The following is an 18901-nucleotide window of genomic DNA, read 5'->3' as shown; positions in this document are numbered from 1 at the left end:
TGGTAAAAATAACCTTTTGAAGACACTAAATGGTAATTTTTTTAAGATACTAAAACATTCATGGTCTTTAAAAGAATAATTTTATTTTATATACATGAGGAAGGATAGCAACTTTATCTCCCCAGAGGATCAAAATATAAAATATATTTTATTCAAAGAAGACACTGATGGCGTTAAACTCTGGGGGTTTATCCTTGAAACCAAAGATCACACAAAAAGTTTTCAACTTCCAAAGGCAAAAATCATACAACCACCACCACAAAAATAACCCAAAATATTTCTGATGAGTTGAGATGATAAAGGTTTCCAATTGTAATGAGATGCTAGTTGAAGCAGTCCTTAGATTTCTCCTGGGGTATGTACTTGCCAAAGACAGACATAATATTTTCTCATTATTAGCTCTTCAACGGGAAGGAAACTGGGTAGCATGTTCTTTTCCATCTCGCTGAGGAAAGACATTTGAACCAGTAATTCAGTGCACCAGTGTGAAGGAGAGATGGCTGCAGGACTCACAGAGATGCATAATTATTTCTCTGAAGGAGACAGACTGTGAATACTCGTGTTGATTCTGCTTCGAGAGGCATCTCCTGAGGACTCTAATGTCGGAAGAGGGAAAGCCACTGGCACAGCCCAGTGTCAGGCAGAAACCTCATATCTTACTGCATTTCCCAGTGCTCGGATAGGATGACCACCAGAGATGTCACAGGGCCCAGGATGTGCAGACATCAGTCGCCCTGACACATTTGTTCATGTGGTGATCTCCCTATATTTTATTTTCCTATAAAAATCTGTGAGGTTTAAAAGACATGGTACATTTGTAATATAAATTTGGGCTCCAGGAACATTCCATGCTCATCTTAAGACAATCTGAGTCTAACTCTTGTACCGTATCCCCTAGAAGAAGTATGGGGATCCGCAGCAGGGTTGTCCACTGTGAAGGTGTGTCAGAATCTGTGGGCATGGTGTAAGACAGAAATAGCTGCATCTCTTGGCTACTTGGGCGGGGAGCTTACAGTGAGGACCTGCAAAACCTCCTGGCTGGGTGCAATGAGGAGTCAAGTGGAGAATCCTTGGGCTGGAAGGATTCATGCAACGGCCTGAAAAACATGGAACACTCCACTTTCAACTCTTAGTTATTGCTCTTCACAGGGAATACCAGAAATTCCAACTGCCCATTAGCTAAGCAGTAAAAGTGTGTCATCTTCAGAAGAGAAGCTGGAGTAGAACAGGATCTTCAGGCACACTGTTGAGGAGCACAGGCTGCAACTCCGGACAGCCTCCCTTCTCTCCTCTCAGGACTCTCCCACTGTGTTCTGCCTTCTCTGCTGTAACCGGAGTGCTCTTTCAACGATGTGAATACAAGCACAGAGCATATCCTCTACTTCAGGTTCTCCCATGTCTCTTTATCATTCCTGGACCAAGACCATCAGTTTTAGCAGGACCCGTAGGTACCCAGGGAGCCCAGGCTCCCTCTCCAGTCTGTCTCCTCCCCTCTCTACTCCTGAGCATGACCTCCCACCATCCCACCTTTCACCTTTGGCCACGTTGCATCCTGTCCTGGGTCAGAAAAATGACACCCCTGTGCACTAGTACCATTTATTTTAAAAATGAGTAAGCAAATAAGCATTTCTCCACCCAGCTTAAGTTTTTCAAGGAGAGTGGACATGGAACTTTTTACCTGGCTTCCCCTCAGCACCTAGTGAACAGGGCGAGGCCACAGTACAAGAGTTGAGTAAATGAATACTCTGTGTAAGACGCATGCTCAGGCACAGAGCGCCCAGCAGCTGCAGACTCTGGGGCTGCCTCCAGAAAATGTCTTAAGCACAATGTGCTGCATTTTATAGTTGGCATGTGGAAATTTAAATGAATATGAAATGGTATGAAGAACTATTCAAAGAAGAAGTATGCATAGAATGTTTCATGAATGAAGAAATATTCATATCCTGGGCTACTGTCAAAATAAATAGCATCAATATTAAAAGCCTTTATTCATAATATTTGAAAAAGATTGTTATAAAATCCCATGGAGACAAACACAAAATTGCAGTTAATTAGCTTGGTTGGGTTGCAGGTACTGTATGATCAGGAAAGACTGGAGGAGATATAGGATGCACCACAGTGAAAGACTGTTATCTGAACACTCCAAGTTTCTAATAGAGAAAAAATTTAAAACTTCTAGAATATCTGTGATTTAAAATCAAGGCAAGGAGTGGAGATCCCATGTAGGAAGACTGTAAAATAAAATACATGAAATTCAAAAGAATGACTTGCCTGTGATCGACTCTTGGACATTTCCTTTGTCAGTGCCGAGTGTCATACACTCGTCCTGCTGTCCCGGGGCTGAGAGTGCTAGTGCACCTACTTGCTTCGGCGGGGCCCTAACTACCAAGTGCTCATCACAACTGAAGACCTATACCGACCTCTTTAAACAACCGTCAAATGTTGTGAACATCATTAACACTTAGGGTTTTTTAACAGCCCACATGGACTGTAATAGATGAAAGAGACGTGGTCAGCTCCTCTCTCCCCCTCCACTCACAGGCCAGTGTTTTCATCTGTGAGGAGCAGTGGCTGATGAGTGGCTGCAATGGGAGGGCCCCTACCAGCCAATGGCTGTCCTTAACCATTGCTCAGCTCCTCCTGCAGTTGCTTTTTGGAGGCCAATATCAAGATCAGGCATTCCTGACTGTATTGAGCTTCACAGACAATGACTTGAGGGTTTGTGGCCACCCTGCCTCACCTCTCAGTCATTTTTCCAACAGGATGTGTTCATTTCCTGCCTCTGAGTCACATTTGGTGATTCTCAAAGTATCTGATACGTCTTCATTTATGTCTCACCTATCATGGTGATCTGTGATCAGTGATCTTTGAGGTTTCTTGTGTAATTGTCTGGGGGTATCACAAACCACACCCACAGAAGAGCAAATTTAATAAATGTAATGTGTGCTCTGAATGCTCCTTGGACCAGACATCTTCCCACCTCTCCTGCTCTTGTGGCTGCCCATGTCCCTGAGACTCACAGTTTTGAAATTAGGCCAGTTAATAATCCTATGATGGCCTCCGAGGGTTCAGGTGAAATGAAGAGCTACATATGCCTTCCTTCGAGTTAAGAGCTAGATGTGATTAAGCTGAGTGAGGGAGGAGGTTGGATGCTGAGTTGGGCCAAAAACTAGGTCTCTTGTGCCCAAGAGTGAGCAAAGCTGCAAACAAAAGAGAAGTTCTTGAAGGAAAATACAAGTACTACTCCTGTGAGCACACACAGTATAAGAAAGGAAACCAACATTGTTGCTGATACTGAGAAGTTTTCAAAACAGGTGCAACAGACTCTCAAGTCAAAGTCTAATGTAGGGCAAGTCCCCATCTCTCTTCAATTCTCTAAGGGCTGAGAGAAGTCAGAAGTTGCAGAAGAAAAGTCTGGAGCTAGTGGAGGTTGGTTCATGAGACTTAAGGAAGGAAGTCATCTCTGGAACATAAGAGCAAGGTTAGCTAGCCAGGTTTAAGGTAGATGATTCAGAAAGCTGTCTAGAAACTAACTGATGGAGGCATTTAGTCCAAAAGATTTTAATATAGACAAAACTGTCATATATGGGAGACATCATCTAGGACTTCCATAACTAGGGAAGCCAATGCCTGGTCAAACCTTCCAAGGGCAGGCTGACTCCCTCATTAATAGCTAATACACTTGGTGACCTTAAGTTGAAGCTAATGCTCATGTGCCATTCCTAAGATCCTAGGATGAATAAGAATTATAATAATCAACCATGTCTGTGCTCTGTTAATGGAACCACAGACCTGGTGTAACAACATGGTTTACCAGATATTTTGAGTGCACTCTTGAGACCTACTGCTCAGAAAGAAAAACTTCTTTCAAAATAGTACTGTTAATAAATACAAAAGAAATGAAGAAAAAAGGAAAAATCACCACTTGGCAATAGCCAAAGACATACTTGTTTTAGAGAAAATCATCACTAGCTTCTAAAAGGATTAAATTGTGATGAGAAACAAAATATTTGCATGGTCCCAAACAATCCCCACCCAGGATACTAATTACCAAGAAGAAGAATAAATGACATTAGAGAAACCTGGCAGATAACACCTTAACTGAGTGATGAAAACAGGCATCGCGTTCACTTGGACAGATCAAAATCATTTCACTGCTAAGATGTTCTGAAAAGAGAGTGCTGCTGTGTAAAATTCTTGTCAAAACGTATAATGTGACCAAACCTGTGGTCACATCTGTAATCCAGCTTCTCAGTAGACTGAGGCAGGAAGAAGGCAAGTTCAAGGCCAGACTGAACAGTTTAGCAGGACCCTGTCTCCGAATAAAAATTCTAAAAGTGCTGGGACTGTAGCTCAGTGCTAGAGCACTTGCCCAGCATGTTCAAGTGCTTGGGTTCAATCCCCAGTACCACCCAAAGAAATGTATACTATGAATCTGTTCGTAAGAAAACATCACATAATTGCTATATGAGTTCACAATAGCAATAAGAATATACATTGGTCCAGCACTTCAGAAGCTATTTGGTGGTTTCTTGTGTAACTAAACATAATCTTACCATACCAATGAGTGATTTGTCTCCTCAACTTTTACCCGAGTGATTTAAAAAACATGTCCTCAAAAAATTCTACCTGAGAATGCTGACAGCAGCCTTATTCAACCAACATGGACTTGACTAGATAAAGAATAACAAACCGTGGCCTATCTATGCACTGGATTATTATTCAGAAATTCTTAAAAGATGAAATATGAAGCTTTGAGAAAGATACATGGTATACGATTGCAGCTCTGTAGCTTTCCAGGTGAGGCAAATGGAGAAACAGCAAAGAGTTCAGTGGTCACCAGTCATTTGCGGGATCACCTATTGCCAGCTGTTACATGGAGTAAGTGAAGCTCATTTAATTTCTTAGTGCAGTGGAACTAGTCTTATGATACTTTAATGGTGAATATAAGATCTAAAGAATAAAAACATTATTAACCAAGAAAAACTCCATTCAGTCCCCATGACCTAACAACTAAGCTTAGCGGTCTGGAGCTGGGGTTTTCAGAATGGTGTGCTATTAGCAAAGCCATTAACCATCCAAAGAACTGGATTAATTCAGCAAAATAAAAATGAAAAAGCAATGCAGAAAAAAGATATTAAGTATTTGTGAAAACCTACTGAGCTTTACAGCACACAGGGGACCTTAAGGTACGCAAATTTTGAAAAATCATTTAGGAAGTTATTGTACTGCAGGATGGAATGAATAATGTAACAAAATGTAGATGTGTTTTAAAAGCGATGCAACAATCTTTCCAGTGTAAGGGAGGAAGAACAGGTGCTGACCCAAGTAGCAGGAAGTGGGCAGAATTTGGGGAACAAGAGGCAAAAGGAACTGTCCATAGCTCTGCTTTCTACTAGAAAGGGCTGTTTCCTACAGGGTCTGCACTAATAGTTCTAAAACCATAATGAAAATTTGCTGGAATTGGAAAATAAGAAAATGGACGACTGGATTTCTCACTGTTGGACTTGTGGGTCACAGTGAAAGAAGAGAAGGAAGCTGAAATGATCCATCCACTCATGGATTAGATTTAAAAACTTCATATCTTATTTAATACAGATGCTGATGACTGTAGAGAGAATATTTATACATTTGTACATAGTCATGAGTGACTATAAACCATCTTCCTTGCTCTGTCAGCTGGATGGGCAGCAATACCTCAGTATCGACTAGCCTACGTAGGCAGAAGTCCTGGTTTCCACCAACATTCCACCAAAAAGGAGTAGGCTCCTTACAGAAATGGTTGTTCCCCCACCTGGGGCAGAAAACATACAAGATATATGTGTAGATCCCATGACGCCGGAAACCAGAAAGGACCCAAAGCCCACAGTGATGGGCGATGTCAAGAGAAATGAGGACCAACTAAAAAGATCCCCAGAACCAAAGCTGTAATACATGGGAGTTCAAAGTAAAGTATTGCTACACTTTATAGTAATCCAAGTATAAAGTAAATGTCACGCATTCAGGATACTATGTCATATGCTGTATGAACTTTTGATGTCATAAGAATGGCACAAAATCAATTTGAGGTTTCTCTCAAAAATAAACCACCCCAGTGTAAACACTGGAAAAACTCAGATGGTTCCAATTGAGGACAATCTGACAAAATTCCTGACCAGTAATTCTCAGACTCTCAAGGTCATCTAAACAAGTCTGGGAATCATCAAACACAAAGTCTAAGACACTGGCACAACCGTGAGGCACCTGTGAAAACAAGCCCCTAAGTCTAATTCAGCATACTTGTTGGCTCCTGAGACAGAAAAGGACATTAGGAGGAAACCAAAGAAATCTTGAGTGGACTGTGGACTTCTGTTAATAATGATGCATCAATACTGGCTTATTATTCAAGACAAACATAACACACTACTGTAAGATGTGTCTAATAGGGGAACCTGGGTGTGGGGCATATGGGAACTTTCTCTACTATATTCACAATAAAATCTGTAAATCTGAACTTGGTCTAAAATTTTCAAAAGATATTTAGAAGGGTGTAAGATCTATCCCACTTTGGTATTGACAAGGAATAGCTATGAGCCTTCTAAGACATTTGTCTTCACTAAAAAATAAAATCTACAAAGCAAAGTTAGTTCATTAAAATTGTATTTTAGTCTTTTGCATTTGACACATAGCTATTTGTATTGGCTTCTTTTATATATAATATATAAAACATGCATAAGAGCTATAGAAAAGGGGTTTTCCCGTAGTTCCTCAGCAATAAACAGAGATGACTCTTGATGTGCAAGGACCAACAGAGCTGCGTTGCGAACAAGCAGGAGAACCTGGGGCGATGGGGGTGGGGCTACTGAACATGGGGACGCAGGTGGTGAGCCCATCTGCCAACAGGGGCTTGGTTCCCATAGCAAAGGGATCATTCCAAGGCAGTTTCTCTTTCCCAAGAGCTGAGTATGGAAACAAAATCCCACCCCTGAAAAAAAGAGAAAGAACGTCCTATTGCAATTGGAAAATAAAATTCCAACCAATGAAATGGTGTAAAAGATGTGCCAGGTTGTGGACTCTTGTAGAAATAAGGTGGCTAGGAGCACAGGCACTGGACGCCGGGAAGACAAAGTTACACCCTGCACTGTCCTGAGTCTAGGTGCCTGGAAGACATGTGGAGGTGGGATTTTTTTTTTTTTTACTAGAATGTTCAGAAACCTCAGAGGCGGCACTGCAAAGTTGGGATCCACAGAAGCACAGCTCACAGGGATGCAGTACCAACAACCTTAGCAATGACAGGAAGGGTTTTCAATCAGCCTGGTCATGTGGCTTCAGGATGTTTATGAAACCAGACGTGTGTGCCAGCAGTAGGCAGAATTTCACACAGCTGTACACATCAGCTGTGAGGCGCATGGCGGTGCAATCCAGCTGCTGGGCTGAATAACTAACCCACCTTTTTCTTAAGTGTAAAAATAGTCAAATAAATCTAAAAGAAAAAGAAATCTTCACTTACAGGAATGAGTAGACCAACAATCCAAAATATTTTTTATAACAAGTATTCAAAGTTAATATAAGCTAAATTATATGTCCACCAAATTCTCCTTTTCTTCAGATACAAATAGAAATGAATTTTAATCTCAGCTTTACCCACATTCAATGTAACCACAAGAAAATTATTGATATTTTCTAAGCTTCATGTTTCTGCCCTTAATGAACAGGGATCATGATAATAATATTTGCTACTTTTTAATTTTTTTCCCAAATTTTAATCCAAATAATTCATGATGTTTAACAGACTCTGACCTTAGTAACTATGCAATAAATGAAATTCATTTATTGTTTATTAGTACTTTAGTTATATTTTTAAATCTCTGAATCATAGAGATGTCAATGAAAATTATAGAGACAGAAAAACAATATGCTATCTGGTAAGTCTCTGCTTTATTTTCAACTAAAATGATTAAAGTTGATGTTTTAATATATTCCTAAAAAAGTCTTAATCTATACTTTTATGGAACAAGTCAATAATGCATAATTACATTTCACACCAATAGGTGTCTAAGGTCATATCATGAATTATGACATCATAATTCATCAACAAATGGCAGCTGGATGCAGAGGATGTTGATGAGGTGACAGGGAAGGAGCCAGAAGGTATATTTCTAGTCATGATCACAAGTGTTCTGGTTCCAGGGATTGATCAGGAAATGCAATGGTTAATGCCATTGTAGATACACAATCCAGCACAAACTGGTGGAAGGCATTTCAGTCCTATGAGATAATTTTCAAGGTGAAATGTTTTCTTTGCAAAAGTCTTTACAACAGATGAGAATTTTAATTATCAACCGAGGCTTCAACATAACTCTTTTCTAGTGTTATAAAACCCTTTCAACATTTTCTCTAGCCTGAGAGTTGGGGAAAACATTCCTGATTTCCCACTGAGAGTGTTAGCTAGAAATGATCTTTGCTCTAGAATTGGTATTAACTAATTAAGAAATCTCACATAAATATTGTACAAACATTAAAGAAATCACCATCCTTTCTCCAGGAAAAATAAATGTGCCTCCTGATGTCTGGTCAAAAATAAGAATGTCTATCCTACGGTGTAGAATCCTGTAATTCTACCAACTCACACCACTTTAAATGGATAGCAAGATGATTGCATCAAAGATTCCAAATATCTCATGCTTCAAGTATAATATTGATTTTAATATGGACTATATGAAAATGTAACCAGTGCTTACTGTAGCAGATTCTTGGGACCTGCGTTGTTTTGTTTAAATCACAGTTCTACTGTTCTCCCATGTCCTTCTATTCTAAAAACTCTAAATCTAATACATCACACATATAATAAGATAATTTGCTCAAGTTAAAGCATACTGAGATTATAGTTTTTTGTAAAAGTATCCAAATAAAACCATGGATGACATAGAAACTATTGAGTCCCTCAAATGGAAATAATACTAAATCCATTTTAACCATGAACAATTCAGTGTATACATCCATTTAACATGTTGTCTTAAGATGCTAAATAAAGAAGAACATGGAAGGAAAATTTTTTTAAAAAAATGTTCAACCAAGGGGCTGGGGTTGTGGCTCAGTGGTAGAGCACTTGCCTAGCATGTGTGAGGCACTGGGTTCAATGCTCAGCACCACATATAAATAAATGAAAACTAAAGGTCCATCAACATCTAAAAAAAAATATAAAGAAAAAGAAATGTTCAACCTTGTTACTCACAAGAAATGGCAATACATAAATTCTGTTTTTCTTCTACATTTTCAACTCCCAGAGCCAAAGGGACCACCAATAATCATAGTGCTCTAGGAGACATATGAAATAAACCCCACTCGTCCTTAAGCCTGGAGGAAGAGTCTACAAAGTTAATTGAATCCTGGAAACATTAGGAGCTTGAAAAATCAGCCTAATAGTTATTATTTTAGAATTAAATTATAATAAGATATGATAAAGCCAGTTATTTTACTTTCAATTCATGTTTCTGATAATTCAAATAATTGGTTTCTAAAATGAAGCTTCCATATATTATTTTATCATTTTTTCACATTATTAGGCACTATTTTCAAAGAATAACAATTATTATAATTGAAAATAGATGTGAATATATTGAGATTCTCAGATGTAGAATTAAAAGTTCTGAATAACAATATCAAAAAGTGTTTGGGTCATATAATAACTAATGTATCATTCTATTTCCAGATTCTGAATTCTGGTCAGTACTTGGGGAAACATCATATAGCCATCAGAAATGATAACTACCAGAAAAATAAAATAATTTAAAATGTGAGGACAACAATGGAAAGAAATAAAATTCTTTTAAAAGTATCATGTTAGGCTGTGCAAAGCCTTACATTAGGTTTTTAATCTAAGAGAATGAGAAAAAAGGAAGAAGGAGAGGGATCTCAAAAGCAGGAAGGGATGGAGAAATGCCAATTGCCTTGCTAAATTTGTCTTTCTCAGCACATTGGTGAAATTCTGTGTTCTTCCTTCCAGGGTTTGTTGCTAGAAGTTCCCATTTGAGCACTGAGGACTTCTGGTCTCAGGCAGTGCAACACCTGGCTCTGCCTGCTCCTCTCCATCGAGCAGAAGAAACCCTGAAAGGAGGCACAGAACAACCCAAAGAGAACCCAAAAAGATAGAAGGATGAGGGCAAACTTCTTAAAAACTCTCAGAACTAGAGAAACAATAGGGCAGCAAGGCACGTTCTGATGCCCCACACAACAGGAGCATATCCTTGGCCACAGATGCCTGGCATAGAACAGAAAGCAGGGCAGGTAAGCCCATTCTTCTCTGGAAATGAATGTGAGTCTGGCCAACAATACCAGGCAAAGCCAACTCCACTGGCAAGAGGGAAGGATAAGTATACAAGAAAATACTATCCTTCTTCATTTTCCACTCATCATGGACACCTCCCATGTCAGGAGACATCGAAGGCCAGGTGCATCAGCCAGGGATATCCTGCCAGGAAGGCCACTCCCTATCTTAAATGCAGAGGAAATTCTCCAGCCAAAACACCTGGTTGGGAAACATGTTTTTGTTTGTGCCAGGGACTCCCACTTAGAGGCAACAGACATCATGGACTGTGAAAATATCCTTTGTCCACCACTCAAGTATCACCAGCAAGGATTAATGAGAGCCTTGGTGGTGCAACATAAGGTCAACAGATCAAAACAACATGACAAAGACTCTGAAGATCAATTGTTATTAAAACTGTAGCCAACAAAGGCAGGTGTATGCTAACCCTAAACAGGTAAATGCCTACTACGTTTTTTAAAAAATGAATTAGTGAATGAATGGAAGAATGAATAAATAAATAAATGTCCAGAATATCCATCAGGAGGGCTAAAATATCTAGGAAACAACTGAAAATCACCCGTTATATTAAGAGTTAAGAAAATCACAAATTAATAAGAAATGATGAGAAACTAATGTGAACACCAATTTGAAACAGATGTCGGAATTATCTGATAAGCATGATAAAGCAACAATCTAAACCATAATTCAGCATCGATGGCAAACTCTTTTGAAATAAATTTTAAAAAGAAAGAAAACTGCAAAAATACTGAAGTTATAAAACAGAACTAAATTGAAAAATGTAGAACAGGAAAGTACAGTAACAGAAGCAAGAAATAAAATTCATCAGATGGGCCCCATATTAGAGTGAAAATAAAAGAGAATATCATCAGCAACCTTGAGGACACATCACGAGCATTCGCCCCATCTGGACAATGTATCAAAATAGAGGAGTGGAAAAGTAGCAGCCTCAGAAAGACTGTGGGAGAATGTGAAAGGTCTGGTGCTCATGTCATTAGATTCTCAGAACAAGGGGGCAGACAGAATGGACTTAAAGAGTATTTAAATACATTACAGCTGGAAATTCCCCAAATTTAACAAAAACCACAAACCTGCGAATTCAGTAAGCTAATCCAACTCTCCATAAGATGAATTTAAAGAAATCCATGCCAAGACTCATCATAATCAAACCCCTAAAATCTAGAGATAAAGATAACACATGGAAAGCAGCCAGAGAGAAGCAAATATTAACTACAGGGGGACACAGAATTGAGTGACAGCAGAAACTAGCTGAGACCATGGGCCAGAGGAAGTGGCACAACAACATTCAAGTATTAAAACAGCTATCAACCATGCATTCTATATGAATTGAAATTATTCTGTAGGTATAAAGGAGAATAATGCTTTCAGATAAAGAAAAACTTAAAAGGGCGGAAGAATTGTTACTAGTGGACCTGCCCTTAAGAACAGCTATAGGAAGTTCTTCCAAGAAAAAGGACGGGATGAGAGAAAGATACCTGGAGTTTTAGGGAGCAAGAAGAATAACAGAGAAAGCAGAAATCTGAGTAAACACACAGACAGACACCTTATGAGTTTTCCAAATGTGCTGCTGTGTTTGAAACAAAAATCAGAACGCCATCTGAAGATGCTTAAATGTGTGGATGGGGCTGGGCGTGGTGGTGTACGCCTGAAATCCCAGGGGCCATGGAGGCTGAGGCAGGAGGATTGCAAGAAAAGCCAGCCTCAGCACAAACAAGGTGCCAAGCAACTCAGTGAGACTCTGTCTCTAAATAAAATGCAAAATTTGGCTGGGGATGTTGTCAGTGGTCAAGTGCCTCTGAGTTCAATCCCCAGTACCAAAAAAGAAAGAAAAAGATGGAAAAAGGATATAAAGGGAAAGGTTTGCTTCATTTGAAGTAGTAACATCTAGACACGGGTTTGTGAATGTGTCATAACACACGTGTACACTATAATACCCAAATTAATCACTAAAGCGTGCCCGTGACCGGGATGCCCAGCTGGTCCATCGTTACTCTTCAAGACCTCCACGGCTTCCTCCGTTCCTAGTCATCTACCTAATGTCTGTGTCCCCCTTGGTTCTCTCCATTCCTTTCTGAAATTTCTTATCACTCAATGTTTGAAGACAAACATTCTACAGCAGACATAATTTGTCCCACTTACTTCAATGACACTGTCTCATATTGTAAATCATCAATCACTCTTTCATGTATGTCCTATCTTCCCAACTACTCTGGAAACGTTTAATTGCCACACCATTTTTTGGTTATCTCTATGAATCTTTGGCCTTTATCATGGTGCCAGTCAAGTCCATGATCTATGTTCAATAAAGGCTTCATAATTAACAGATGCGACTGTGTGAATGGAGTCCGCGCCTGATCCAATTAGAGTACCTCACTCTTCAGAACTGAGAAAACTGAAGCCATAGAATTGTTTATGAGAATTGTTTGAGCATAGTAAGTAAATAATGCACCATGTATAAAAGCTTGACCGTGAGACAGGATCACAGAAGGTGCAACTCATGATCCAGGTACCCTCAACTGCGGCAATGACCTTCTTGAAGTCCAGACACCCTGCATTTAGATGAGGCTGAAAAAATTTAAATAACAAGGTGAGCTTGACAAAATCTGAAAACGTGAGGAGCGGGCAGGACCTGCGGAATAACCATCCCTTCGGTCCCCGAGGTAGTACAGACCTGACTACTTTCTAAGTGCTTTACATATAAAGGATGCTCTGAAGAGGCCTTGTCATTGCGCATGACGACACTTCTCCAGCAGAGTCAGAGACCCAATCAGACGAGCCGGGGCAGCGAGGTGCAGCATGGTGATTAAAGTTAGCAACGCTCCACTGCACACGTGAAACGCGCCAAGAGACGGCTCCTGGAGGTTCTCACCACACATGCAGGAAGGGTAGCTAGGTATGGCGAAAGCTGCGTCTGATGACCTATAATCATTTCACCGAGCATACTTATAGGAAATCAACGCTGTGTGCTCTAAATTAATACCTTTTTCATTTATCCATTATACCTCAATGAAATAATGAAACTAGAATACACTGCAAATTTAATTCTAATTAGATAATGCATTTTACTTTCTTTCAAAAGATACAGTAGTATTCATTTTACATAAGATCGTTTTCAAGGAAAAGAATTTCCCTCCACCACATAAATGCATTTATTAGTGTTGAGATGTAAGCAGCGTAGATAGAAACAGAATTCTGATGGAGGATCTGTCCCATCCAATTACTCAAGAAAGAGGTTATCAAAGACAAAGACCCAGAAACACTCGTTGACATAAAAACCAATGATCAATATATAAAGTAGACAAAGAAGTAAAGTATTTGCTGAAGGCAAAATGAATCCTTCAAGCTAATACTGAATTCTTCAGAAATCAGAGCGGACGTAGTGTTCCATTCCACCCACTGAATAACGGACTGGAAACTTCCTTGTGAAAGACACAGCCTGGGGCTCAGTTTCATGGTGTGTTCGAGAGGGAAACAAAGTGAAACAGGAAGACCTGAGAGAGGAACACCAGACCTGCCTCCGGAAACAGATAAAGGACAATCGGGTCAAGTTTTACATCATGTTTTCACTTGAAATTAAGGAAAAATACTAGAATGTTCCCTGGGAAATTGGATCCGAGACATCACATGACTTTTCCTATCTCTACTCAAAAGCATTCTGTGCATTTTTCATGTGCTGTGATATCCAAATCACACAAAAGAATCACTGTACTAAAGCGTAAAGAGTAGAGGCAAGGAAAGCAGTTCCAAGGCCTGCTCCCCACCTGTGCTACCAACGCTTGAGTAACAGCCACTGAGTGACTGCAAACAGTAGACTTGTATGTCCAGTGACTACAGGACAGTGCGAGGGACACAGGATTTTAGATATCACAACCCTAAACATGTTTGCTAGAATCTGACCTAAGCCAGACTGATTTATTTTGGTTGGGTAGATGCTGAGGGATGGGTGAATGTCAGCTACCCACTACCCACAAAGCTAAGAGTGGCACCATCCTGCCACAGATGGTTATTAAACATGTCCCAGAAATCAGGAACAAAATGTGGCCTTTAAACTGGATACAGTTCCAGGTGTTATCTTTTATAAATGCTGTAATAGCCAGGCTACATGCATTATTCATTTAGGCACTTACCCAAATCTGGGGACAAAAATCTCTCATCTCAAAGGCTAGGCTCAAGCAAGGAGAGCTCCCAACATTGACTGGGTGGCTACTGGCCCCTTCAGGGAGTTAGCCTCAGGCACCATTTCCCCCAGCTAAACACAGAAGTCTTAGTCTCCACCCGTGCACAAATGGAATGTCTCGAGAATGTGGAGCCCATCCATATATTTAGAATTTCCTTAATGTCACCAAGAAAGGCCCATTTTTAAAAATTCATCACAATAAGTAATAGGTCATCATTTCCAACAACGGAAGCGCAGTAAATATTCAGCATTGTAATTAGTAGAGCAACTTGATTTATGGAATAAAACTGCTCTGAGTGTCCCCTTGAGTGTGCCACGCCCTAACCAGAACCAACATAAACCCAGCACCTCAACTTCCTGATCAGAACCTGGGCAGCAAACCCACTTCCACACTGTGTAGCTGAAGTGCTGAAACTGTAACAGCCATACAGTGATTTTGTTGTTCTAAAAGTAACCTACAAGGGTCACGGAAAAAATTTTAAATGAAAATACTAAAATATCCTCATGATTATAAGTACCCCATAGTATAACATGGAGGCACTGCTGACATTTGGACAATTTGACCCTCAATAAGTATGTACACACATACACACACAAACAGATTTTGCTATATGCAAATATACTCAATACACACCCAACCACAGACATAAGCACTAAGTGACCACCACGCTCATTATTTGACATACGCAGTGAATGTCGCGTGAATACGCACAACTAAATCTCACTGTGAGTACCAGCTGTACTTGCAAGGCCTTGAGCCTTTTTCTGAGGATTCTTCTAACTCTGGCATCTCAGCAGTTCCCAGGGATTTGTCACAACATCCATTTCATTACTCTGCTCTTGCTATTTTCTTTTCATTTGGCTTTGATTATTAATCTTACTTCTGAATATTAATCCTCAATTTCAGAATGTGTTTCTCATCGCACGTCTACCACGGCCAACACCAAGGTCAGAGGAGATTCATCCGTTCGTTTATTCAGTGGGTCAAGATGAGTAAAGTTCTCGCTGTGCTGCATCCTCCATGATTAACTCTGGGGCTACAGCAGGGAAGAAGAAGGAGAGACGCCCATCATTTCATGGGGCACACATTCTGTGGGGAGGGGTATGAGAGGAACTGACAAACAAGCAACTGAGTGACAAGTAATACAGAGAAAAAATCAGAAGAAGAAGGTGTGCTAGGAAGAGCTGGGATTAAGGTAAACTGCACTGCAGAGGTGATCAGGGGACCAGAGAGTGGAGATCTGAGTAAAACCCTGAGGAAGTTTGAGAGATAGCCATGTAAACATTTTGGTATCTGAATAAAAAACATGTCCCAAGGTCCTGAGTTTGAAGCACACAGGTAAGTATACTTGGAGCAAAATGAGCTGGGGATGAGGAGAGAAAGGTGAAGTCAGAGACGACTGGAGTCCAGATTGCTCTGGGCTCTGTCAGCCATGGAAGGCTGGGCTTCCTTCTAGAGGAAATGGAGAGCCAGTGGAGGGTTTTCCTCAGAGTAGTGGATTTTGCTGGTTTTATCTTCAGGGGATCATTCTGACTTCTGTGCTGAGAATATAAAAGGAACAAAGGCAATGTAGAGCAACGGCTGGGCTCATCAAAGCCAGCAAAGATGGCGACATAAAACTGAGGTGGTAACAGGGGAGGGGGTGAGGACAGTGAATGAGATTTGAAGGTGGAACCATGAACTCTACCGATAGATGGGATAATCAACTTGCAAGGAAGCAAGAATTTGATTCAGATATTGTGTTGTGATCTACAGGTGGGACCTTCCCTTTATGGAATCTGTGAGACTGCCAAGGAAGGGAGAGTGTGCAGTAAAGGTCCCTGGTCCTAGACCTCAGGGACCCCAATGTTACAGTCAGGGACATGAGAAGAACCCAGTAGGGAATATCGAGAAGGCATAGCCTAAAGGAAAATGAGGAAGACGTGGTTTCTCCCCGCATAAGCCTCACCAAGACCCAGAGCACAGCTGAGATCAGGTTACAACGTGTTCTACAACTTGACTAAAAGCTCAATGGTAAAATTCGGGTTACAAACACGGGATGAACTAGGAACGCCTATATTACCTGATGGATAGACTTGACCCCCAAGGCAGACTCACCTCTTGGGGTCCTGTGGCTTTGAGGTTATTATCATCTCCTACCCAACCCTCTGGTATGGAGGGAAAATGCTCTTTTTTTCCTTTTGGGATACACCTTTAGTGTATCCGGATGCCCTGAAAATAAGACCAAGAAAAAGGCGAAACCAAAGAGAGAAATGAATTGCATCACCACATCGGTCCAATGCTTACTTTCCTACACTTCATTTCTTAAAATTCAGGGTATGTCTGGTCCCACGCAGATTAGCAGTAGGAGTCTATTCTCCCTTCTTCCTTTCATGGATCTGCTTTTAGAGTATTTTTTTCAGAACACAAGAGGTGACTTTAGCATAAATGAGAAGCCGAGGGTAGCAGAGTGTAAGGACTGTCTTCTCTTTCCAATTCTAAATTAGGTAATAAGAGGAAGCAAGGCTTTGAGCACGGGCCATGCTCCAAGGACCCACTAAGCTGTCTAATGTCACTGCATGTCACATTACCTGTCCAGTACAGTCTCTTCTCCCAGCCTCACATGAAGATGATGGTTTACATCTGTCCTGCCGCCTCATGGCCTAGACTGCCGACTTCCCGCAAGTGAGGACGTACACTCCACCTGGGGAAGAGCCAAACCTTACAGCCTGCGTCCACACTTCAGACACTCTTCTCCACGGGCCCACTGCCCATCTGCGGGGATCCCCGTAGAGCAAGACCCTGAGTCAAGTCTGACTTTACAGGTTTAAGCCCTCTTAATAGTCAGCATCTGCTTGGTGTTTTATATTTCCTCTTTATGGAAAAAAAAATAAAGATGACTGAACAAACTGGTACTTCTAACTATCATTCTCAGTCAAGTAAGTTTTTACATGCCTTTTGAAGCAGAAAATATTTTCTTATTGTAATAAAGAGCACGTAGTACTTGGAAAGTTGCTCTTTTCAGTCCTTTCCAAAGCCATGCTGGCTTGCTGTTTAACATCACTTCTCGGTGCATCCATCCAGGCAGCACTCATGCCAGGGACGCGTCTGAGAACTAGCAACATGCCAGCAACGAAACAGACAAAACCCTTTCCTCCTCCTAAATTCTATCTGCGTGGAGAGGAGACGGTGTCAGGAATCTGTCTCCAAGGAGGTGATAGCTGTCTGAGCAAAAGTCACAACAGGTATTCCTCTGTGCCTAAAAATAGATGAAGGGAGGGGACCCGTGGGTCTGTCGCTGGCCCTGGCGGGGCTGAGGAGGGAGCGTGTGGAGGGACAGCATGCTTTCTCCTCCAGGGCAGTGGAGAGGTAGACTTCTGGTCCCCAGCAGGGACCCACACACCAGGAACCGTCGCACTAGCCCGGGACGCACTTTCTCTGTTTAGTAACCCAGCAGCTTGACCTCAGAGAGAAACCCCCACCCCAGGGTCCTCTGTGTCAGAGAGAGGGAAGGGCACATGGAAGGTTGGGCAGATCCTCAGGAAAGAGGGCAGCAGATAAGCATGCGGAGACCACCAGGGGTGCAGCCATGGCCCTCGCTTTACGATAACCTGCTCCTCACAGGGCGAAGTCTCTGCTGGGGTAGAAAGACTGCCACCCACAAAACTCCCACTGAGAAAGTGACTGAGAAAGGCCCTCCCTATTCAATATCTAAAGATCAGAATGGAAAACCGAGATCACCTAGAGAAAACGGTGACCGCCCGTCCTGGGTTATATCAAAAGGGATGCTAATACTCTGCCAGGGAGTTAATACAAATGCTAAATAAGGGTTCCTGAAATGAAAAAAAAAATATATATATATACACACATTTATGTGCATACACACACACACACACACACACACATTCTTACAATATTTTGGAATTGAACTGAAACATCAAAGCAAGACATTTGGTTTGCTGCTGCCGATAAAGGGAAGGAGTGAAGGCATTTCGGCACTTTCCTACGGTAGGCAGAGGAGTGAGGAAAGAATCCAATCAAAAAGGGATCAGCCTCTAAGCTGGGGCAGGGTGGAGACTGCTGCCACTTAGCCCTCCGTGTCTCCATCAAGGAGTGTATGTGTGGGCAGGACCACCAGGAGAGGGGAGGGGACCCGGGGAGTGAGGGCCACTGCCAACGGCATCTCCTCCAAGCAAGAGGGCAGAAGGGCACACTATTAATGACCCCCTTGGACCAAAGGGAGTGTTTGGCAGCAATCTGGACATGTGTCTAACCTCTGAAAGAGCAGAAGGGCACAGCAAGAGTCAATGGGCAACATGATTTAACCAGAAAAAAAAAATGGAAAGAAAGAGAAACTGGTGCTGAAAGTAGCATAAGCAATAAGCGTAAAGCAGAAGGAAAGAGTAAAATCAAGTGT

This window comes from Sciurus carolinensis, chromosome 15 (assembly GCF_902686445.1).
Source record: "Sciurus carolinensis chromosome 15, mSciCar1.2, whole genome shotgun sequence".
NCBI lineage: Eukaryota > Metazoa > Chordata > Mammalia > Rodentia > Sciuridae > Sciurus > Sciurus carolinensis.
The sequence above is the reverse complement of the archived record's forward strand: the minus strand, read 5'-3'. Positions refer to the sequence as shown.